We start from the raw sequence: 25,688 nt of genomic DNA on the forward strand, positions 1-25,688 counted from the left end.
ATGTAAAAGGGGGTCTCCTAGTAGCAAGATGTTAGCAAACAATTTTCTTAGAAGCAGTAGGGACAACATGCAACATATCAGCCTAAGTTAAAACCGTTAAAAGCAGCTAAAGCTCACCCCTTTATGGAGGGTCTGGACCAGGTCTTCCACATGCTACGTCCCTCTTATTTGTCATACGCTATTTTACCTCTAACCCCACCCCGCTCCCTCTACAGCCCAGCAGCCTTCTGTTCCGAATGGAAGGACAACCCTCACAAAGGGTCTTTTCCTGGGAGACACTGGTTTCATTTACAGTGGGCTAGAAATGCATGTGCTGCAGCGCCCTGGGCTTTTCAATCACCTGCTGAGAGCACTCGCTGCTCATTGTTTCCATTTCAGTGCTGTTCTTGCAGCTGCAGTTGTAGCCTCTTTGAATTAAATCTGGGTTAACAGTCTGAGGACAGATAAGCCCCAAGAGAGGAAATGATGTAAATCCAAATAGCAATTCTTTAACCTAGTGCTTTTCTATGACAGGCTTGAAGCCCTGCATGCAATCGGAAACAAAGTGCATTTTTGCAGTCTATTCTAATTTGCATAAACCTTTCTTTGGCATTTGCATAATTTTTCAATTAATCACCAGGACAATGCACAAACTCCTGAACATCTCTCTCCCAGGTATTTAAGGTATTCTTGTTAATATAAAAGCTTTAGACACCGATGATGAGGCCAATACCTGGGGTTTTCCATTTATTTCACATGTAAAACCCAGTCCAAATGTTTACTGCACCTTATACTCCACAACTAGTGCATCAGTGATTACTGAAAAAGCACAGATGGGACGTAGACAGTTTTTCATTCCTTGTTCCATATGATAGAACTCAACACATCTGGTATGCTATGAAAAGCATCTTTGCACTAATTTGTTTGTCAGTATCTATTGAAAGGACTATCTGTCATCCTGTCGTATTTTGGTTGCCCTGAGATGTCTGAAGACAAGGCTAGTCACAAATTGTGACTGCTGGCCACTTGGGACTAGCTGGTAGAAACCACCAGCTGTTCCAAGTATCATCAGTGGTGGATTTGTTTCTTTTTGTATTTTCTATAAATGGGAATTTCAGTGTAATCTCTTCTCGGGCATTTTGTATTTGAAAGAAGAAACCAAATCACTTAAGTAAGAGACAGTCTGTTTGTTCTTGCTGTCTGTGTGCACATTTCCCTCTGTTTCTACAACCAGGTGAGTATTCTTTGACTGCACAGGAGTGATATGGGGGCAGAAAATGCACTTGTTGATGTGCGTGTGGTGATCTTAATTCTCGCCTTTGTACGCTAGGTCTTTTACACCACGAACCTGGCCATTAATAGATTGGTTTGTCAAGGAGGAGTAAAGATCCTAAAAGACCTCAGTGTTTATATGGGTTGATCAATATAGGCTTGGGAATGTTTTCTCCCATAACTCTTCATGCTGATCATCTTCCTGAAAGACAGCTCTGTGAGTTATGATTTGTTCTGTTTATTTTAACTAATCTCCTTACCAATGAATCAAAGTGTTTGATGTCATTTCTTTTCCAGTCTGATTTTTTTATCTTATTTTATTTTCTTATTACAAATGCTTTACTGTTTTTAATTCTGATTGTGTGACTAATTTAAGTCATTTCTCTTCAGTCAAGAGCTATTCTGGCGTGAGTACACAGGTCTGACTGAAGGTGTGAATTTCAGGTTCTATTAATGTCTGGGCAATATATACATAAATAGCTTTCAGAAATGTGAGAAAATCTATGAAACACAGTAGAGGCATCCATGTTTAAAGGGCACATAACTTCCAAAAATACTGTTTTGAACTGTTAATGGTTAATTATATACTCATACATTTTTGTAATTAATCTGAATGATCAGCAATACACCAGCATAACTTGAACTTAATGCCAGGCATTTAAAAACAAAGAAAAGACTTTTATACTTAATAGCATATGATCCTTTGAAACTACTGATAGGAGTAACAGATGATACCTTGTTTTTCTAGCATTAATGTAGGAAGAACCAGTACCTTATCTGTACTGGAGCAATAGCAATGTAGTAAATGTTTACCATTTTTTTCACAAGATTATTCCAAATGTCTGGGTTGTGCTCCTAAGCTTTGAATGTGAGTTCCATATGAGTTCTGCCTAAAATTAACAGTAGGTTAAAAAAACCTGTCCAAAACACTCCGTAAGTGTGAAGAGAAAGAAAGGTGCTCATACTTCCTTTCTACTAATAATTGTATATAAAAGATTGAAAACAAAACCAACATAGCAATTTGGACACTGTCAAGTAGTTGTCTTGCTCTATGATATATGCAGCTATTGAATTGTCTAGGGCTCTGACCAAAATGCGAGCAGATCTTATTGTTTGTGAATCTGTGAAGTTTACTGCCATTTTGGGCCACATTTTTCAGATGGCCTGAGCCAACATATGCCAGTTAGCATCATACAAACAACTGGCTTCCTTAGGTTCGCTTGTCTCACGGGAGTTGTCCCCTTACCAGTAGATGAAAATGCTCCTCTTATACAAACACACTCTCTAAGCAGCACCAATTTAAAACACTTGCTGTGTTTTAAGCAATTTGAAAATTTGAAAAGCAAAGTTTGAGCAGTGGTTATTTAAGACTGGAATTTTTAGGTTGTCTCTGGTTTGTGAATATGTAATTTACAGAGGTAAGATAAATTAGCAACTAATTTTATTGAAAGCAAAATTCAGCTCAGATTAACTACTGCAATACTAGTAAGCCTGAGAAGAAAAAGCAAAACTGAAGTTGGCTCAGTGTCAGATTCACCCTCAGACAGATGTCGCATGAGGGTATTGAGTGACAGCCAACAGGACCCAAGATGCAGCATGATTCTGACCAGGATTATTGCAGGAAGGGCTTTCCCTGTGAATGAACACTGCAGAATGAGGCCCAGAACTGGCAATTGGATGTGATGGAAGAACGTTTCTCATTTCTGCCAATACCTAAATTACAGTGTATGAGTGCTGCCAGTGTGTCTTGTTCTCTTAAATCCATTTTATGTCTTCAGTGGGGTAAACCTTGCTAAAGTTGTGTATGACAGGCTTTCAGTTTGCTTTGGAAAGAAAAATAAATCAAGCAGCCTAGTAAACCAGGAATGGAGATGCAGAGGGAATCCTTAAAAATTAAGACAGCCTTCCATGGCTGCAAAGCAGACTTTGAGCTGAATAATTTGAGGATTAAACAGCCCATAATGTAGCTAGTTTCACAGAAAGTCTAATTTGATAATGAACTGTTCTCACACAATTTAGGCTTTCCAGACTGCCGCTAAACACAGAGGTGTAATATATGCTAAGAGATACTATGTTCTAAAACAATTGCAATGAGCAGGTAGCTGTTGTGCAGAGCAGCAGTATGACTGTAAAACCTGCTGCACAACAGCAGCTGGGAGAGAGGGGTGAGAAGCAGCCCTGCAGACACCCAAGGTGAGTGCAGCAGGAGGGCAGGAGGTGCTCCAGGCACGCAGCACAAGTTCCCCTGCGGCCTGTGGAGAGGCCCCTGGTGGAGCAGGCTGTCCCCCTGCAGCCCATGGGTCCCACACGGAGCAGATCTCCATGCTGCAGCCCGTGGAGGAGCCCCCGGTGGAGCAGGTGGATGTGGCCTGGAGGAGGCTGCAGCCCATGGAGAGCCCCCGCAGGAGCAGGGGGCCAGAGATGCCACCCCTTATCTCAACCCTCGAGCCCTTTACATCACATTTAGTCCCCTATTTCTTTGGGGGTGCGGTGTGGGGGTGGAGTGAGAGAACAGTTGTGGTGAAGCTTGGCTGCCCAGCAGGGTAAAACCACCACACCATGGATGGAGACTCCACAGCTAGAGCTGGTTCAAGCAGTGGCTGTTGAGAGTGCCCAGGAAAAAGATCGAGGCAGAGGTGTAAAAAGGCATCTAATGTTGGAAGTGTGTGCCAAAGTGCTTTGCCTTGGTTCTTCTATTTCTATCCACTAGCTTAAAATAAATCTTCACATAATAAGATAATCTTTTCCCAGGTTTTCAGCAGGCAGATACACATACACTAGTAATATCCTTATATTGTCAGAGAAAATCAGTAGAGGAGGTGGGACTCCAGCAGCTCAGAGACTTCACTTTCCTTCCTCTCCCCTTATCATGTAGGTCTTTTTATTATACATCCTATTCCTTGTAGGACTACAAAGTGTTGGAGGAAATCTGATGAGTAGGGCTTTTACCATGAGACTTCCTGTATATTTTGCATCCAGTGGAAAAAGAAAATCAGATTCAATTTAGAGAGAATTTGATTGATATTGCTTACAATCAAACTCAAAGCTAAATGGCACAAGCCAGGGACCTGAGAAGCAACCCAATTTTAGCATGATTTGATTTAAACTTCATAGGACATTGCAAGTCTGGGCACATTTTTTTTCCCAGTGTTGTACACTGATTCCATCAGGGTCAAACAAATAAAACTTTATTTAAAAATTCCTTACTTGTCTGCTTGTGTTTGCCTTAGTGCAAAATTGATGTGACAGAGATTTCTGAAAACCTTTTCTTCCTGCAGGGATTACTTCTGCTGGGACTCTCTGTGTTAAGGTTTTTTATATTCTGTTGGCTGTGAAAAAGGACTATAGCACCTATGGAAATGATCATGCTGTTTGCTTCTGTACTTGCTGTCAGTTTTCAGTGAATACAGAGAGACAAAAGTACCATAGGCTGAAACTGGTGCATCATGGGAGAACTCACGGTAGGAATTTTTTCTCTTTAAAAAAAAAAAGATAAAAAAATAATTTCTACAGTTTCCTGCTTCTCTGTCACCATCACTCTTTCAGGCCAAGCAAAAAAGAGGAGAGACCTGGGAGATGAATGAAGAGTGTAACATATAAAGAATCATTCTGTAACTCTTGAGTCTGACCTATGAAGGGATTATATCCCCAATGTTCACTCCCAGCTGTACCCCAAAGTGGCATTTGATCACACATTGCAAGAGGTATCCCTTGCTATCAACAAGGAGGGACAAAGAGGTTGGCTCTGCTGACTGTACTGGTGAGGCCATCCAGAAAGGCTCAATGGTGGTTAACATGTTTTCCCTCTGCTGCTGAGTCTCCTTTCTTGTTTGGGTGCATGTACCCTATTAGCCAAGTAAACGTCAGCTGAATTGGCTGAAATTATTTATTAACCATGGAAAGGCAAGAAGGTATTTTAGGTTCACCGCACCAATCAGAATCTCTTTTAATGTAATGTCAGTTTATGGTAGATATAAATTTTTAAAAAACTCTCAGCATCTTTTATGAACAGAATGAATACTTTTATGCAAGTATGAGCTGTTCTTCTGTAGTCACTTACATTTATGAACTGTCCATAAATTTCCTGAAGGTTTTCAGCACCAGGACACAACAATAAGCCACTAGCAGTTTTTGCAGCAGTGATCACTATTTTTGAGACTAGCACAAGACCTATTTTGGAAGATGCTTTGCACCTTTCTGTAGTTTAAAGTTTTTATTCCTGCTCTGGTGATCACCTAAAAGCTATGTAGGGCTGGTATGTGAAATGCCATTCGTTGTTTGGTAAAGACAGAAGAATAAGCAACAGCAAGTGATACTGGGCTGCTAAAATTAATCAGTCTTACACAGAGGCCAGTCTTCAGAAGGTACTTAGTGATATTGCACTTCCTGAGTGGCAACTTTAATATTGAGGACTGATTTTGTGAAGTCCTTATGTGGAATGTAGTATACAGGCACTTCTTAAACTTCCTCTGTTCCTGTGACTTTCATGTACATCTTCAGGACTGCCACATCCCTGTCCCTACAATTTTGCTAGAATCTTTATGGAAATGGTTAAATTGTTAAGTCTTAAGGTTCTTAGGTGAGCAGCCACAGTGGAACCTTGGCCATACTGAAGCCGACAGAAAATTTGTTATTGACATCAGCAAGGACAGGCTTTCACCACTTCTCAAGACAAATACGCTGGTGGGAAGTAACACTTCATTTAGGTCTCCAAGAGTATCTTAAATTGCAATGGCTTTGAGGGGGGAAAAATCAGTGCTGAAACTCTTAATGTATCCAGGTACATCTAAATTTCCCCTGGGGATGGGATGACTTAACTGTCATTTCAAGTTTTACATTCTTCCTTTAAATCAGCTATTTCATTTAAATAAAAAGGTTCTATTTTCTAGGATGGAAATGCAGCTGCTTCAAGTAGCCCTGCAGCATGTTGATTTATTACTGACTATATACTCGTTCAAGGAGAAGATTCCTTAAGAAGACATTCTACACCCAGCTCCATATTTCTTGCTACATAGCACTTTATATTAATCTCACCATATCTGTATCCATGAAATTTGGGAGGAAGAAATGGAAAATCAGGTAATTACATATTTGGATAAATACATTTGCAGGATTTAATGCTTTATGTTCACATGAATAAACTACTCTGCTGTCAGCTCTTAGAGATGCTTAGAAAAGTTATCTATCTCAAAAGCATCTTTTCCTCATAAATTCAGAAGTGAAAAGATTTTCAGGTTTCCACTTTGACTTTTCTGAAGTTGTTTCTTACTGACAGTAAAACTGGGCTTAAGATGTAGCTTTTTACATTTTCTTTTCAAAAGATGAAAAAAAAAACCCAAACCCTTCCAGTTGCAGTTTTTCTTAAACTTTAAACTTCTTTTAACTTAAAAATGAAAGCTGTAATGTTATATACCTTTGTATGAACATGACTTAAAAAGGATTATTATGCAGTAAAATTAGATTAACTCTCCTGAGGCTGGTTAGCATAGCTTTACATGAACTTGAACACAGGTTCAGATCATGCATAAACTGCACACTGTAAATTCCAACAAGTGCTTGCGCACCTGGGAAGACCTATCTTTGTACTGGAACAAGTGTAAGTGCCATAGCTGCAGCTCACATTAATTGTTAGGAAAGCGTCTGTCCTACCAGTTCCGGTGTTACTAATGGGCAGTCGAAGTCTTACTGAACTGAACTTTAATAATAAATTGGAAATGGATGAATGGCAATGGAGTATGTCTCTCTGAAAAGAAGTGAGATGTAGGAAGTTTTCTAAGACCACATAATCCCCCATTCAACGTTGCTAATGATGGAAACGAAGCCGATGCTTTTTGATTTTAAATCATAAGTTTATTCCGCCCAAAAAATCCATCTATGCTGAAGCAAAGGTTGCACAGACTCATAAACTTCTACATGGTTTGGGAAGGACCATGAACCCTCGAAGGGTTTCGAGGGTGAGTTAGAGTTGTGTTGTTGAGAGCGATAGGCATCTAAACAAATACCTGAAACTTTACAATGTTAATAGCCCTAATGACTAATAATGTTTCTTCAACAGACTGCACTACCCAAGATCAAGGTATAGGCTGGTGTACTAACCATCTGATTGCTGCTCTGTGAAGGAGGCCACCCTTGTGACTCAGTACTGGTGAGAAGCAGGAAAAGGAGATCTAGTTAGAAGGAAAATTCACTCGCCTTTCTTGGATGGAACTTCTTTCCTTGTCTATGGTTTTGATGCAAACACTTCCACTGATGTAAGGAATGGGGTGGGATGGCTGATGAATGGCAGTCAGCAAGCAATTTCTCACACTGGGTGTGCATGCAATTTATTGCTGGATCCCATCGTCCCCTGGGAGGAGATTTCATGCAGTTAAACAGATGACCTGGTGTCTGTCTCCAACATGGAAATCTGAAAATCATGAAGCTCATACTCATATCTAATATGAAAAGGTGAAAGGGGCCATCAATAATATTATCAGACTAGCAAAAGCAGGGAGCCATCCTTACCACTGCACAGTCCGCTTCCAACAGTGACCTCAGGGAAAAATCTTACTTTAAATAAATAGCAATACTTTTTCAGTGCTTTATAGGTGCTAGGCCTTAGTCAGGTTTTGCATATGTCTACATAATGTGATGGTCTGGGATTTACTAATTGTTATTGTGGGATCAATATCCACAAAGTGCATTCATAATATTCCCTGTTCACAGCAACATATAAAAAATGGCCTAGAAGCAGCAGAATTATGGGAAAGAAACAAAACTTAAACACACTCTAAATTCCTACCTGCTCTTCAAACGACATATTAAGCAGCCATTTGAAATTAACTATCTCACTAAATTAATCAGTCGGTTTTTTCACTACTTTCACCTGGAGACCTGAATTTAAAATCATAAAATCTCCCTGTGAAAGTGTGTCTTAGGAATATGGCCAGGCCAATTCTAAGATGAAGGATTGTTATGTCAGTATATTTAAGATGCAATTTTCTCCTACTCTTATTGCCCCAGTGATGAAAAAAAAAAAAGAAAAAAACATAATTTACAGAAGATAAATGAGATAGATTCCAAACAAAACATGTCTACAATATAATATTTCTGCAATAAAATGTATTCCAGCACTGTGTATGTTGAATCGTAGTATTTTAGGGTAAACACTGGAAATATTTTATATAGAGAGTCAATAAAACATGATGCACTGAAATAAAAAGGTTTTTTATTGCTGTGAAACAAGCCAAATGCTGCCAGTCAAACATGTTGAATAGGGCAGACTGGTTACAAATGCTCCTTCTATACAGATCTTTAATGATTAAAACTTTTCCCCACACGGCGTGACAGCCTGGTTTTTAAGCTCACTTGGTAGTGTCAGCTGAATCACTGCTAAGTACGAACTGTCAAGTCTAGCCGACAAGTGCAAAACTGTATAGTTGTTACCTGGTTTCATTTGTTATAGACTAGTTAATAATATCAATCCCGTACACCACTTTTTTCCAAATGGGTAGTGGAGGGAATCCCTGCATTTATGGAATTTCAGAAGAATGTAGAATCACACTCCTCTCCTTTTGTATCCGGTTTATGTTATTTGCTTCTCATAGTATGGATCCTATTATTTCCCTTACAATAAACTAGTTTAATGGGTGGTATTTTTCTTAGTTAAAAGGGCCCATGCAAAGCAAGTTGGCGCTTTTGTAAAACAAGATGGGTAATTTTAGAAGAGGCTGCTGCTTGTAATTTATTGTTATTGTACAAATCTTATTTTTAGAAGACATCTCAGATAGTAAATCCTCATTTGCATTCATATCTTCTGGCTCTGGATTTGAAGAAGCATCTTAATCTCAACAGCAGTAGAAATGATGAGGAGTGTCTGTGCCAGACCTCTGTGTTATACCTCTTGTCCTCTTGTCTGCTCAATGTAATTTTGTCGTGGCTGAGGAAAGTGCCTCGCCACCCTTCCCATCGCTAAGCAGGCCGAGCAGCAGGAGACATTCATCGCGTTACAGGTCAGAAGTTAGCTGGGTCACCTTCAGGACGTTTTGATGCACTCTGGGAAAACCTGGAGCAGAAACACCAACAGGAAGACTTCCAGGTGCTCCAGATTGCACACAGTGATTGGGCTTGTTTTTAGAAACACTATAAAATTCCGAAAACAAACATGCATTACATACTGTGGAGGATCTGGACCACAGAGAGGCAGATGGTGAAAATTTAATTTGCCTTCCACATGCAGCAGGAATAACTTCTTTCTGAAATACTTTTGTTTGATTAAGAAGCTGGTCAGGTTATTAATTAGCTGAATATTTACCTCTAACCTTATCTTACATGGCCTTATCACACAGAGCATTGACAGAAGCCCCTCAGAGCCCTGCTCACTACATCCTGCGACTTCCTTCTGTTTCACTTGATTTCTGTGGCCATTTCCTTCCATACTTTAAAGACACAAAAAATACTGAAATTGCTCAGTGGCCTGACTTAATAGTAGAATAGTTCTTTTTGTGCAGGGCATCATTCTCTCTGCTTTGCTTCCAGAAGAAATACTGGATCATATTCTCCCGATGTGCAACAGCAACTCCTTTGGACACAGCACCGACACAAGCTGTGCTCAGATGAAGTGACGGTCCTGGTGATTTTATAGGTCTCTTCCATCCACAGCTTTCTGTCCTGCCTGGGCCTTGATATTTATTGCATAATCACTAGAACCTCAACAGAAAGTGAAGCAGCTCAACTGACCCAGTAGATGAGAGGATCCTCCTGAAGTCCTCCTAGCATGACTACACACGTTGTAAAGAGCTAGGAACGGTGGTTGCACTTTTCTGACCATAAACGCACATTTCCTGACAGACTGGAGATGCACTGCTGTACAGGTTGTAAAAAAATGCTGGTGATGAAACACTAGCTTTCCAGCAGCTGCTGTAAAACCTTAAATGCAGACAGAGGGAAGAACCTAATACTAAATACAACTACATAAGGCACAGATGGGGTTTGGTAGGAGTCTAAAGACTCATACTAAAAGATCGGGCAAAACAACTGCCCAGAGATGGACCGACCCTGCTCAGCTATTGACATCCATGATGCTGCAAAACACAGATACCACAAGCTCATTAACCTCTGAGTAGGTTTTATAATGAAAATGCTCAGAGGACTTTATCTAAAGCAGTGCTCCCTGCCCAGGCCGCAGTGGGACCAGTGGAGTACGCAGGACATATCCTCACCAGCCTTGCCCAAATCCAGAGCCAGCCTGGGGATGGAGGGCAATAGCAGCTACATATGCTACCTGCAGCAATAAAACTGTCATGGCATGAAGCTGGGCAGCTGGTAATCTCCCAAATGGGCAAACAAGTAATCTGTAGCATCTGAGAGCTTGAAGGGGTAATGAATTCCTCTGGAAGAGCTAAAATGACACGTACTGATTCCTGTGTCATCTTCTTGAACATTGGGGGAATAAATATTGACTACATCAACAGCAGTCCTGTAAATCATAAACAGGACAATTTCCTTTAAGGACTACTGAATTTCCAAGGGATAAACTCCTGATAATCATAAGAAGTTATAAAACATTTTGTTCCTGTGCTCGTGTCTTTCGAAGTCTTGCCCAGGCAGGCAGCTTTAAAAACAGAAATATAAATCATTATAATCAAAGTAGGGAGTAATATTATATTTTAATGGTAAAATAATATCAAGACTGCAATAAATTATACAAAAACAGCATTAGAAAACCTAAGATGTTGAATTATTATCTGAGGTGAAGTTGTACAGCTATAAGTTCATAAATAATAATGAAATCTCTGTTGGCAACAAAAGTAATGTTTAAACTGTAGAGTTTAAACTCAGCTTTTACTGAACAAGAGCTTAAAAAGAGGAAGGACAAAGTGGAGAGGGCACAGCCTCAGATAAAGCTGCTGTTATCAGCTCTTTGGGGAATGGTAGTCTCCGACGACTGAAATGAAAGTAAACAGGCAAGTGGTGCAAGCCATGAGCCATCAATAATACCATCTCTAAACAAATCAGCCTAGGGAAGCCTCTAAATCCTGGAATATTTGGTAAAACAGAAAGCAAAGCGCACTAGTAATTGCAAACAAGATGCAGAATAAAATGGACAGGCATTACCATTCCCCTTTGCATTTGATCCCCAAAACTCTAACCTGCTATGGATATGTTAATTCATACTAGCTAAGGTACAAATGGCACCTCCGCAGAGTGGTTTGATAAAAATTTAATGGTACTTCTGAAGCGCTAAACACAAGAAAAGGCCAGGCATGACCTGATGTTCTCCTGTAAGCTGATGTTGCTGGGTCAAAAGAATATGTGCTGCAAATACCAGCTGGTCTCTGAGGGCTTCCGCCACCTGGAAGGGTGATCCATCACCTGGCTTGTTCCCTAACATGAAAATACTGGTGGGAAAACCATGGTGGTGCAACACCGAGGCTGGGAATGCCACCCTTAACTCATGCGACTTTGAACTGACATTTCCACCTGTCCCAGGGGACAGTGCAAACCTCCAAAGCAAGTGACAATATTTTCCAAGCTGAGGAAGGATCTCCTACCCCTCCCTCCTTGTACGTGGCTGATGACTTGGATACTCTGAGACAAGCACTCCTGGGAGAGCTTAAAAGTCCTATGGAGGCCTTATCTGGGCATCAGCACTGCACTTATAGTTCACTAATAAGCTTCAGGTAAACTGTGCCTGTAGCTGAGTGTACTGAAGTGAGAAGTAGTTATGGATTAAAATCTTAATAGAAACTATATTGTACCACTAAACACAGGTCTGTTGTTAATGAAAAACAAAGCTGAAAGAGGGCTTGGGTAAGACAGACAGGTTTCTCCTGGCTGGGGAGCTCAGACTTAGACCAAACCCACATGGCAGCAACCCCCACATCTACAAATACTTTTACTACTTCATTTTCACAACAGTTCCAATGAGGGATTTCAAAACATGATGAGTGAAAACCTCATGCTACTGAGCCCATGGCAAAACTGCCTGGACTTCTGTGGAGTTATATACACCGTGCTGTGTGTATTTATTTATCAATCTATATCTGTATTTATTCTATGATTCATTTATAATATTTTTGAATGTAAGTGTCATGTCCTGGGCAAATAAATAGGATTAAACCCATACTATTTATAGTCCAAGTAAGCCCAAAAGAAATTAGATAGCTTGTTGAAGGTTGCCCATCCCACTTTTGGCAGAAAAGAGATTGAACTTGAGAAATTATATTTTTCAGGTTGATGGAGCCTGAGCAAGGGTCATCACACTATCAAAACCTTTCCAAATTTTCCCTCATTCTTTACATGTAGTTGGATATTCATCCTGTCATTCGTGGATGCAGGCTAGAAAAGTTTATATCCTGCAAACAAAAATCTACACTTTCCAGCTTCTCAAACTCAACTAATTTTCTCTCCAAATTTCAAGCAAACAAAAAATTTTAAGGAAATCTTTGATTTGATTTTAAAAAAGATGGAGAGACTTCAAATTACATGGTTAAAAGTTAGTGACCTTGATATGTGCCTCCAGATGCTCTGACAGAGGAGAGTTCATACTTCTGATAAGCGGTCTTTTTAAAAATAAACACCAAACAATGAAGAAGTTACTGTTGCATTTAAATTACCTATTTATTTAGAGTAACCTTCAAGACCTGATATTTACTTTTGCTTGAATATAATTTATCATGGGAAAGAAAGTTGCAAGAGAATACAGGGACATTTAGCTGTTTTTTTCCTATTTATTAGTGTAAACATTTTTATTATTGTCTGCTTTGTTGGCTAGCAGTTTGCCACGAAGGAAGAAGCACACAGGGTATTTTATTATGCAAAAAGACAAGAAAGCTTACACTGGATTTCTGACCTCAAATCTGTCTTTTGTCAATAACACTGACAGCATTTTATCTTCGTTAAGCTGAACACTATCTGCCAAAAGAAAAGCTCCTTAAATACAACAACTGAGTGTGACTGTCTTTCCCTCAGCCACCTATGAGCTGCTGCAATGATCTTTGCAATTAGCGATGATACCATGCAGCAGTGGCCCACAGGGATTGCTATGGTAGTGATGATGGGTTCATATTTACCTAAGTACCAATGGAAGTGCCCTATGCTTATGCAGAAAGCTTCCCACTGGAGCATCACTGGGTGCTGGTAACATTTTCTCCTGTTTTTTAAGTATGATTTTTTGGGGGGGTGTATGGAGTGAAGGCATAAAAGTGCAATGAGCTCAATGGGAATGGGTGAAGGAGGTGGAGGATGAGGGTGCTGAGCAGAGACACTAGCAGTATGGTGAGCTCAGCCAAATTTTTCCTGACCTTCTTTATCATACTTGAAAATTACTTGGGAATCTACTCTGTGGTCCAGTTGCCTTTTGTCTTCTATTTTGCTGTTGTTTTATGCCTGTTCAAACTGGGTTATTTGAAGATTTGCTTCTCCATGGCATAGGTTTTGCTAGTTGAACAGCTTTGTCCTATGTCCTCTGCTCAAGAGCATACTGAGAGAGTTGTGACAGCCCTTAGACTGCGGGCATCTCTGAAAAAATATGACATTTGTCCCTGGAGCACCAGCTGAATATGACCTGGGTACTCTGCAGCCACAGCAAGGCCTGCTCTGTGAAGTGTTTGTTATTTTGCTACTAATCTAGTAGCAATTTCAGAAGGCAAAGAGCACTGCAGGCTGCATCTTATTGGGAGCTGCCAATGCACAGAGAGAAGAAGCTGGGAGACTTTAGTGGCACCAGCTGTAGATGATCTTCATTTGGGCTACAGTGACCCTCTGACAGGACCTAGTGTTTAAACAGGGAGCCTGTTAATCATTTCTGGAAAACTTTGATTTTATTTGAAAGCCAGCAAACGGATCTTAAAATGTGTTGGCTGGAATAAGCTTTGAGATGGTTGCCATGAAGGTTCAAAGCCATTTTCTTCTACACAAGGTCTTTCCTTTTGCAATGAAGCATTTCCCTTTCCCCATCTGCACCTTTTGCCTTACCTCCCCTCAAAAACACCCTGAGGTATCTTTGTTTTCCCTCTTTTCCCCTTTTCAAAGTTCTCCAATGCCCTCTGTCCTTTAAAGGTTTTGACATAAAAGGCATCCATTTATTAGAGGGGCTGCAGAAGATCTGGGTTAGCAGGACTTTAGCTTACACCAAGGTTAAAACACTGCCTGAAAGTCTCCTGGAAGAGTCCTCCCCCTCCCTTTCGTACTCTGTAGAGGGGAGAGCTGCACCACATGATTTTCACAGGTACAATTTATTTACAAGCAAAATCCACATCCTGCTTATCCATACAGCCAGCTGACAGATGCTTGTTAGCAGGTGAAAAGACGGCTACTTGTTAAAGTGCAGCTGCCTCAATATTTTTTTTGCCAGCTGCATATCAGACACCACCTGGCAGGAATTTATTCATTAGATATTACTTTAAAAAACAGCAATGTGATGAATTTAAAATGTTAATTTGGAATGTTTGAAGGAGTAGGTAATTGATGAGGAAATACAATGCTAATTTGCTGTGACTGGTTTTGCTACTGGCTATAACATTTGATTACTTTTATTTTGGGTTTGCAAATGAAACAGCCATTGTCATTCTGAAGCTATAAAATAACAACAATCCCTTCCTGTATTTATTAGTAAATAAAATAAATAGTAGATTCTAGGTCATGGAGATTCAGCTGAGCTTAGGCTCTTGATGGGAAGTTAAGCTCCTGTTAACAGCTGGAGAAAGCGCCTGCATTCTTTGTATTAATGTTTTACCTCACCATAATGTGACAATTTGAAGATCTTGCAAGGGAATTGTTCACAATGCCTTCATTTTGCCTTCCTGAGGTTGTATGTTTAATGAGGCTACTTGTCCTTTCCTCAGTTTATTATAACTAAAGAAGGAGGTATTGTATGAGTGAATTTGCAAATCTCTAGGCATAAGTAAATTTCATCCAAGTTATAATGCCCAATCATAGAGAATTATCCAAAATAGAAAATTTCTGTTTAAATGAAATACAATGTGTACATTTAAAAGAGCCCAATGAAGTACTAAACACAGGTCTTTTGTTTGATTTTTTTAAATAAAGGTATTATAATTGGAATAAATGAACATTATTAATTGTGTAAGTTTTCTTTTCCATTGCATCTTAAAAATATAATGATTGTCTCTCCCACAGGACTGCAGAGGACTGATCTGAATCCATATATCATCCAAAGTGAAAAACTAGAATTTCCAGGAAGAGAGTTCATTTATAAGGCAGGGATTCAGCTCCCAAAGAGCATAACTCAGTTCTGGTTATTATATTACTGGATCTTTTCTTGGATAATTAATAGATGGGAAAATCTGTAATATATAATTGCAAGAAGACCAAAGAGTTTCAATCTAATTTATTGACTTAGTATTTTATGAAATGAAAGTTCATTACAAAAGAAGAGGAAGTCGTCTTTGTTTTTGACCTTCTCTTTATCTAATTGATACTCCACAGATACTTTCATGTCCATTTATTTTCTAACCATGTCATATGTGCTCTGCAGGAGCAGACTTTCTGTTATCACTTCTTTACGGTAGCAGTGTAGCTCCAGGGCCTCAGCCTGAGAAGTTTTAGATACAAAGGTCCCCTCTCTTTCCTCTTTAATCTAACCCCTGGAGGTGAAGCAACACCTCCTTTAAGTCTGAGAGATGTGGGTTTGGAAGTGCCCTGGCATCATGGCAAAGCAAGCAGGCACCTGGATACAGTGTAAAGTCAGGGGAAAAGAACTTGAGGGAAAGTGAAAAGGAAAGGTCTGCCTGAGGTTTTCTAGAAACACTAAGTCTTTCCCTGTTAAATCTTCCTTGATGCAAAGGAAAATGGGATCTTCCCAGTTCCATCACAAAGAGGATAAGGCACCACCTCTTGCAGGTTTCAGGAGCATGGGACACAGTAAAAGGCAGGTGTCTGTTAGATTTCCAGACACGATCTTTTACTGGAAATCATGTCTCACCCACTGGAATTTTCCTTTCAAATTTGCTATAGTCCTGATATATTAAAAAATAAAAAATAAAAAAAATCTTACATCAGCAGAAGTCAGGCTAAGGTGTCTAACAAAGTTCAGGTATTTTGCTTGAGGGAAGCTGAGGCTGTAAAACCCAGAAAGGCCATGGGTGTAGGCTCAGTCCAAAGAGGAGGACGTGACTGTGCACTCCATGGCTGTATGGAGGCTGGCCAATGCCAACAGGGGCAGAGGAGAGGAGCTGCGAAGCCTTGGGTCCTCTCCAGCCTGTCAGTGATTCCCAGCTGTCATCCAGGATGCTGCTGTCTCTGAGCCCATACAAGGCTGATTGTTGGCAGAAGACAATAAGGGTTCAAACCTGAGGTTAAAGGGAAGCACAAAGTCTCATGCTGCTGGATGGCTACCTTCGCTTGCAACTGTGGTCTGTGAGGCAGCACATTTGGGAAACTGCTGACATAAATGCTTGTGAAGGCAAAGCTGGACCCAGAACATTTCTAATGTGGCAGCCAGGAACATGCACAGCTTAATGACGTTGGTTTTTTCAAGTTCAGTTTTCTTTTGTCCATATGCTACCATTACAAAATACCTCAGCTGGTTTTAGGATGAAAGACAAAGTAACATATCACTGCCTTTTGAGATTCCCTGTTATGTCCTTAATAGATATCTATGGCTTTTCTCAATTCTTCACAAGAGCAGAGTGCACCTTACACTCAAGATTTCCTGCAAATAAATCCCATGTGCAAAGCAAGCACTTTGTACTAACCCCCCGCTAGACACAAACCTTCCAGCAGCAATAAAATGTTAAGGATGTAAGTGAAAAATTCCACTGGAGTAGATTGCTTCACATAGTTTCATCTGTCTCCTTTTCTTTAATTTCCTACTTTTTCAAGAGAGATAGTAGGGCTTTTTTTTTTTTTCATTTTTTTTTCCCTGTGTTCAGGTATTTTCTGTAAGCTGCACCAGTATATTTCAGATTGGTAAAAACTATATGGTTAAGGAATGAAAAAATAGCATTGTCTTCTTAAAGTCTAATCATATAGATGCATTTATTTTTATTTTTATATATATTTTTTCTCATATATATGTTTATTAAAGCATCCTGTATAATCATAGCTTCTTTATATTTACGGGGGTATACTCTGATACCACTAAAATCACTAGTAAGAACAAATCTACAGGAAAAGCAGGATTAGTCTTCATAAGGAATAATAAATGAGGTTGGCTATACTGTGCATTAATTACAAGAAGGTATTAAGAAGGTATTCCTTTTAAATACCTGGAACCAAAAAAGTACAAGAGAAACTTTGTTGGCTTCTGAAAAAATTAAACCAGGAAAAGGCATTTTCCTTCTATATGTTCATTCAAATACTCAGATGCTCATTGTATATGATGCTTAATTACAGAGAGATCTAATTAAGTAAGCTGGAAAAGAAGTGAAGATCTGAAGAATGCTAATAAAATATTAACTACATTTATCCAAAGCTTGAAAAGCTGAATGAAAAGTCATGTTACTTTTCTGCTTTTTTTTTTTTTTTTTTTTTTTTTACTTAAAGTTGAAAAATGTACGAAATACCTAACCTACCTGGTTATCTAAAGGTTATTAAAAAAAAAAAAAAAAGAGCGAGAGTAGAGAAAGATTATGGTATATTTTTGGATCACTTGTCTCAGCATATAGATTTATCAGCCAAAGCTGCTCACAAGACAATAAGTGTTGGTACGAGACTGATAACTATCTCTCAACTATCTCTCTCATCTGATTCATACTGCTGGTGCATGCAGGGAGGCTGTACAGAAGGTCTCCAGCACAACAACTCTTTGTCTTTACATTCAGGAATATGACATAACAACACTTTTCAGTCCCATACATGCTTGGAAAGCTGCCTGTACAGGCATGCAAAGGTGTGCACCTATCTACCTGCACACAAACACACAAACATTTGTATTTAAAGGACATAAAAATTCTACGGATGGAACAGGTTCCTGTTCTCCTCAGGGATAGGAGTGCATTAACAGTCTGAAGACACAATGGGGAGACATAGGAAGTATTAGTATGTGATTCAATCAGCCAGTTAAGATGTCTACTTTAGAAAAAGATGAACAACACCCCAAAATTACCAGTTTCTCTCCAGCAATGAAGTTTAGGCCATTTGTAGATATCTACATGTGTTCCGATGAAGCTGTTCAAATGCAACATAGAGAAACAAGAAAGGCGTGCTCTGCTAAAAAGATATGGGGGATTGTAACCCAAGAAATGCAGACCCACAAAAAACATTTGGAGTAAGCCATCAGTTTGAGCTGATGAGTTTGACAGTTCTTCTGTCTACAGAGCTGATAACTTAAGCAAGGTTCAGAGAATTATGAAGAATATTCTGAGCCTAGAAATAGTGATATATTATGAATTATTTAAGGAATGCTGGGTGTGCAGTGGACGCATGCACAGCAAAGACTGAAGATTACAAGAGAAATTCTGACTGCATAAAAAGAAGATGAAAATCAAAACCAGGGTGGAAACTTTTGGATTGGGTAGCCCAGGGTTGTTGTGGAAATGCTGTCTTTGTAGATTTTCAAAACCTGTCAGGACAGTGTCCTGAGCAACACGATCTAACTTTGGCAAGGAAAGGCATTGGACCAGATGACCTCCAGAAGTCCGTTCCAACCTAAGTTATTTTGTGCTGAGACGATTAATTTTGGGAATGTGTTGTAAATAGAAACTTGAGCTTAGCTATAAGAAATGATTAACTTATGCTTTTTATCATCAAAAGTATGTATTTTCATTCAGGAAATCATTCATCTCATGGGCAGATGTCATCCTTTTCATTTCACTCACTTACTTCATAAAGCATGTTGCAGTAAAGTGTTTTTTTCTGCCTGTAATAATAATAAAATAGAATACTCGTCTGCTTCCCTTTTTTCTCTAAAAAGCTCTTGCTTACAAATCCAAAACAACCCCCAAAACAGCAACTTCAGAAGCATGATTACTCCATTTATCTGCGCAGTAAGAATTTTCCTCTGACTTGAGAATGTCTGTGTAAAGAAATCCCAACAGCCTGGAATTTCATCAGATATCTGTTTATGGTTTCCAAATGTTATGAAAACATTATAGGTTTCCTGTGTCTTCCTTTAGCACATTTACATGCATCCTGCTGACCTAAGAAAGGAAGCAATGTCTTCTAACTGCAAATTCAGTTTTGCTCTGTAAGAGGGCAACTGCTTTCTCTCTGTTGCTGTTAAGTGTAGGCTTCCGAGAAGGCTGCTTAAGCAAAGAATGAGGTTAGGAGCACACTGCCAAAAAGAGTCAATCTAATAGTAAAAGAGGTTACCTCCAAAGTCTATTTTAATGCATTGAGAAGCAATGGACATGCATTTTAAAAGGACTATTTTTTTCCAGTCCTATTTTACATTTAGTTTTGTGTAGTTAAACAAAGGTGTTTCAAACTGTAAGTAGTCGCTTTCATCTAGAATTATGCTCCAGTCCTTTAACTTTAACAGGTAACTATCCAGAGACCTTTCATGTGAAAGAAGATCGTCCAGACAAACAATATTTTTTTCATTTATATATACCAAAGCTTTTATAAAGAGAACCAAGAGCAAAATAAACCTTGAATTAGTCCTTCAGCTAGTACTGTTACTGTACTTTCTTTTTGCAAAACATGCAACCTTCTCTCTTCTCAATTAATGAAGAAATAACTCACCAAGCCCTGCTTTCACCAACTATGACTGTGCAAACTCGCACCTTGGTCACAGATATGCTGATCATTGTCTCGGTGTGGCATTTGAACATGAAGGCATCTGAACATGAAGGTGAAAGAGGCAGGTTTCTGTGTACCTTTACATGGATATTTTTGACACAGCTGCATGTCTGCTCTCTTCTGGGGAGGAGGCTACCAGTGAAGAATGCACAGGCATACATTGCAATGTTATTCTTCATAGTATTTGAATTTATGCCTAGCTTATTTACGGCTGAAATGATCTTATGACTGTTAGGCGATTTTGATCTTCAGGTTTTTCTGTTTGAAAAAGTTTCTTTCTCATTCCTGGTAAAAAGGCATTGAAAAAATATTGGACATTCTGACAAGTATGTGTCCTTAGTTGAGCTTCCATTTAACCTAATCTGATAGATTTTTTCAGAAGGTAGAGGTCTGACTACTACAGTACTGGTATATTTTCCAAAAAAATTTCAAGCAACTTGTAACTTTCATAAGCACACTTCATTAGCACTTAGGGTTTTCCCATTTCCCTTAAGAATTTTGAATGTTACCTCATAGCACTGCACAAATATGTTTCAGCAACAACGTAGTTGTTTCTGAAAGTAATTTCATCTCATTGCCCATTTAATTCCTGACCTTTCTGCTGAGCCTGAATCATGATCAAGGTGAAAATAATTTTTTTCAGCAAACATATCCAGAGCACCATGGTCATTCCAAGCCTGTGTGCCCTCAAGGCAAAGGAGCAGAGACTTGTGCTGGCCATGCAGCGATCACCAGTCCAAGAGCTCCAGCTGTGAGCATCCAGCCTTGATGATGGAAGTCAGGCTCACATTACCCACATCCTCTGGTTTTTGAAGTGATGCTGATCTCAAGCTTACGCTGATGTGAAAAATCAGAATCACTTTATACTGTCAGCCAGGATGTTCAGTGGGAAGTTGCCCATTGAATGTACTCAGTTTTGTTTTAGGTAGCTACTTATACACCTAAATATGGGTTTAAGAGAATGCACTTTCTGCTCAACACACAAGTCTGTTTTGCATAAGCGGGCAGAGTGCATATGACATTTCTCAATCTGTAGTTACTTACACGATTTTCAGACTTTGCCCTAGACTACAACAAAAGGATTTCATTCAGAGTATTTTGCAGTGCTTTAAAAAGGTGAAATTAACCTCTAGAACTGATACTTATTTTTGTTCTATATTTCAGAAACAATACTTAGAAGATAATAACGTGTCAGAAAACTAAACCTGTTAGAATGCACTGCAGTGTTTCCTGTATATTTTTTTGGTGTGTATGTGCTTATTAGGATTTCTACTGACAGAATGACACTTTGAATCAAATGTCCATCAACAGGTTCAAAAAGCCCAGAACGTTCCTTCATGCAAGAGTTAAACCCATTATTGATACAGCATCCAGTGCAACTAATAAAAACAAGCTATTAGCTGGTACATTTTGTTCCTGGGGATGTGTAAAACGAAAATCAATATGAACAATGTGAACATTTTGAGGCAACACTGGTGCTACTTGTTTTTGAAAGCAAGAATTGTTGTTTATGTCGGTATATTGTAAAATATTCTAGTATTTCCTTTAGTTCACCTGCTACTTTTAAATAGAAGACATTAAGCTCACTGGGGAATCTGCCTCTGACACAACACTGAATTTCTCTTTATGAACTGAAAGCAATCTGTCTGACTAGGACACTGAGGACCAGTAATTTACTACCTCAGCTGTAATTTTAAGTGCTCACCCAATGCAGGGATTGAAGCTTTCATTCTATAATTATAGAGGAATCAAAGACCAGCACACTAATGTATTGAGCTACAATGCCAGCTATTTATAATCATTATTTTTCAGGCAATATGTTTTTAATATGTTAGTATGGTATGGTTGTCAGAAACAATCATTTTATTTTATTTTATTTTATTTTATTTTATTTTATTTTATTTTAATTTAATTTAATTTAATTTTTTTTTAGGATCCTTAAATGTTTCATGGCTGAAAAATGCAAATGAATTTTTAAGCTTACAGTATTATAGTATTTTTAAAAGAAAGAAAAGATCTTATGAAATTTATTGGGATTAGAAAGGATTAGTTTTGGTCCTTCCTTTGTAATAGGGTACAAGGAACATCAGAATAAGACATATGCATCTTAAAAACAAGCAAACAAGCCACCATGACGTGTGACAGGGTTAAGGCGGTAGGTTTGAGTCCAAGATCAGGCTACTAAGCTAAAGCACTTCAGACCACTCAAAGAGTCTTCTCACCTCATTAAAACTGCTGTTTGAACTCACTTCTTCAAACAAAATATTTTTGCTACAGTTGTACAGTAATTGTCTAATAATGAACCTCAGGATGAGTTTGTTACTTTTTCTGATCTGATCGCTTGTGAGCTACCCAGTCTTCCCTATCAGCAGCTGAAATATTTGTTACAAATGACATTTGTTATGCAGTTAGCTCCAGAAAAAGTCATGTATATTAGTTTTTAAAGTTTGAAAACATCAACTGCATAAACCCAAAGCTTTTTTAGTGGCAATATAAGGGTTTAGAAAATACTACCACCAGGAAAGTTTTCTTGAATTCCAGTGCAGAATTTATGGCCAAAGAGAAAAAAATTCCTATGGAAGAAAAGCAAGGTACCACTAGTTATGGTGATGTCCTTATTACAAAAGAAACAAAAGAACCCCTTTTTGTTTTAGTCTTCGACCTTCCTGATTTGCATTGAGGCCTGAAGCCATGCCTGAGTGCTTAGGGGTCCCATATTTCCAGATTTACCAAACACTGCCTTTTTTCCTCACTGTACTCCTTGTATTCAGGAAAAATGCCCCCTGCCCTTTCACCATCCAAGGTGCGATGCATTTGGGATGAACAGGAGCTACTGTTTGCGTGCTGTGCAGCTGATCGGTGTGGGCTCAGCCCTGCAAGTTCAGGGTGTATCAGTTTCTGCTGTGGTAATATCTGCACAGGGCAGTTCTCCACCAGGCTTAGAGGGAACACATCCAAGCTGGCAGTTCTTCCCCCTGTGGCTCTCTCATCATCATCCCCGTGAATTCACTCTAAGTATCCAGTTTCTTTGCCTCTGTTTGGCTAAATGTTGTTTTAGACAAAGTGGAGAAGTCCCACCAGAAAGTATTCAGACAGAAAGATGTGCTCAGAGCAAAACAGGATTTTCAGGCACTGAGGGTACATGAATAGCTCACATCCCAGGTGAGATGCTAGCCTAGTCATTTTTTGGTATTTCTGTGCAATTGAAGAGCCCTGTGGTTCCTCAGGAAGTTGGGCCAAGGCACTTCTGCACTGTCAGACAATTCTGTGAGAAACAAGAAACATTTTTTCACAATTAAGTCTTTTTATGGTACAGGAGTCTTTCCAGATAATGCTGATCAATTCTTTCAGCCCGCTAATAAGACTTATCAGGCTGCCCCTTATGATGTTGTTTGTAGAGTGTCCAGGACAATGAAGCCTTGCATTTATTAGGGCTTTTGATGTCATATTGTTGTACAAATAATTATTAATAATGGAAAAAACAGGTTGGAATTATTCATGAATAACCTGTTATGAAGTTGATTTAGTGTCTGGAAAATACTGACTCGCACAGCCAATTAATTAATGCACGAGATCAAACTTTGAGCGATGCAGTTTTCATCAGAAGCTCTCTGCACCGCTCCCTTGCTCTGGCTCTGGCTGAGCCTAACGCTCATTCAGCAGGCAATGGGGTTTTCTGCTTCGTTCCAGTTCAGCGATCTGACGACACTCCTCTTAACTAGTTTCCTTGTATCAGAGATTGACTCAGCTGAGCATTTTCAGGCAGAAAGCTGCAACATGGAGAAGGTTCTCTGGGGCTGACTGACAACGCGTCCCTACAGTCCATCATGCTCACCCAGAAACGCCGAGAGTGGTTTATTCTCGTCTGCACTCAGCTAACAGGCACTTATAGGCTCTGACCCTGTTTTCTGTGGCTGTCTCCGTTTATTCCTAGACCTGCAAAGGACTGAACCCGGACAAGGCATAGGGAAGCCTCCTGCCACACTGCCCCATGGAAGTGAACCATTTACCTGGCACAAGAGGTGGGCCAGGGACTTCTTTTCTCCCTTGGCACCACGTAGATCCCTGGCACATGAGAATATCCACAGTTGCTGTCACTCAAACCTTATGTGCAAAAAGTCCATCTTCTTGGCTGGTTGCAGACTTAAGGAACATGCAGGAGTTAAGCAGCAGCCTCTTATATTCATTGCTATTACCCTGTTCACTTGGTCAGATCTCTGGTATTACTGACTGACAGAGATTGTCTGCACATCCAGTGCTGACAGACAGGTTACTTTTGACACCCTGGAGGAATTTAATTGGTTTTTATGTATATATATATGTATATATATGCATATATATATATGCATTGATTGCAGTGTAGAGTGTGCCCTTGATAGCAATATGAGCTCCAGGATAAAATAAAAAGGCAATGTATAAAAATTCTTGCCAGCAAGCATGAAAGCAGAGACAAAACCTAATATTTCCTTTCCTTTCCTTTCCTTTCCTTTCCTTTCCTTTCCTTTCCTTTCCTTTCCTTTCCTTTCCTTTCCTTTCCTTTCCTTTCCTTTCCTTTCCTTTCCTTTCCTTTCCTTTCCTTTCCTTTCCTTTCCTGATTTTTGTCAAAAAACATTTCACTATCTTATTTAGAAAAGGGAAATATTCTGTATGGACTGATACAGAAAAATATTTTTTGCTACAAAAGGATATGAGAACAGTAAATGCAGCTAATGTGAGACATTACATTTGTGAAGCTAATCTCTGGTATTTAACACTGGGCCCAATTCAGAGATATTTGTAAGGAGGAAATTCCAATGTATGTGCCATCCCTATCTGTTTCTTTTATGTACCATTCAGTATCCATATCTGAAACCCTATGCTACTATTTTCTCTGTCCTTACCCACCCTGACAGGTCGATGCCTGAGCTAATTGCCATGAATACCTCTGGCTTAGGACAGGTAAGACTCCCTCTGGAAGTTTCTGTCTCCCATCATTTTACTGCAGAAAGAAGTTATTTGGGACCCCACACCTTAAGTTAGCTGAGACAAAGTCCATCACAAACACCTCAAATATCATGCACTACTGGCTATAGAGACAGATCTCTTCCTCGTGCTGTACTCCTACCTCTTCTCCAGAAAGCACAAACACTAGTTCTCTCTGGTCCTGACACACAAAAAAAGAGAGCCGGGACTAACAGTATGGGGGAAATATAAGGTGCACCAAACAAAGAAATAGGAAGAGTTTGTTGCCAGGTCAGTGCACAGTTACCCATTCTGTGTCATGTACATTAACTATTTCTTTTAACTGCAAAAACAGTTGCCAGGTTTTCACAAGCCTGGAGATTGGAGGCCTCTGCTTAACTTTAAACCACTCAGCAGTTTTCAGCCTGTTTCAATTTGTGGTCCCATGCAGAATTTTCAGCAGCGACATGGGCTGCTTTTTCAATGCCGTATACTCAAATTGCTGAGTAGCAGATAGTATTTGTTTTTCTTAGTCACATCTTGGACCCCTTAGAAATATGCCATTTTCCCTGGAAGGGAAGAAAGACCCCAGATTGAACCTGACTGATGACGAGGCCAGGAAGCGGTCCCTATAATAGCCCTACATGGCACAACCACCCTGGCCTGCAGTCATCAGTTTACTTCCAACATCAAAATCATTTGTTTCAACTGCTGATCAGTCAAAACTACACAACCACTATTAGAACTTGGAGAGGCTGGTGTTACTCATATTGAATCGTACTTTATTTCTCGTCGTGCTTCTGAAGCTGAAG

General features: G+C 39.4%; 1 protein-coding gene across 1 annotated transcript in view; it reads right to left on the minus strand.

Annotated features, from left to right (window-relative positions):
• The window catches only part of ADARB2 (adenosine deaminase RNA specific B2 (inactive)), a 306,450-nt gene that overhangs the window by 126,472 nt on the left and 154,290 nt on the right, over nucleotides 1–25,688 (minus strand). The window lies entirely within an intron of this gene.

Source organism: Cygnus atratus, chromosome 2, assembly GCF_013377495.2.
Source record: "Cygnus atratus isolate AKBS03 ecotype Queensland, Australia chromosome 2, CAtr_DNAZoo_HiC_assembly, whole genome shotgun sequence".
NCBI lineage: Eukaryota > Metazoa > Chordata > Aves > Anseriformes > Anatidae > Cygnus > Cygnus atratus.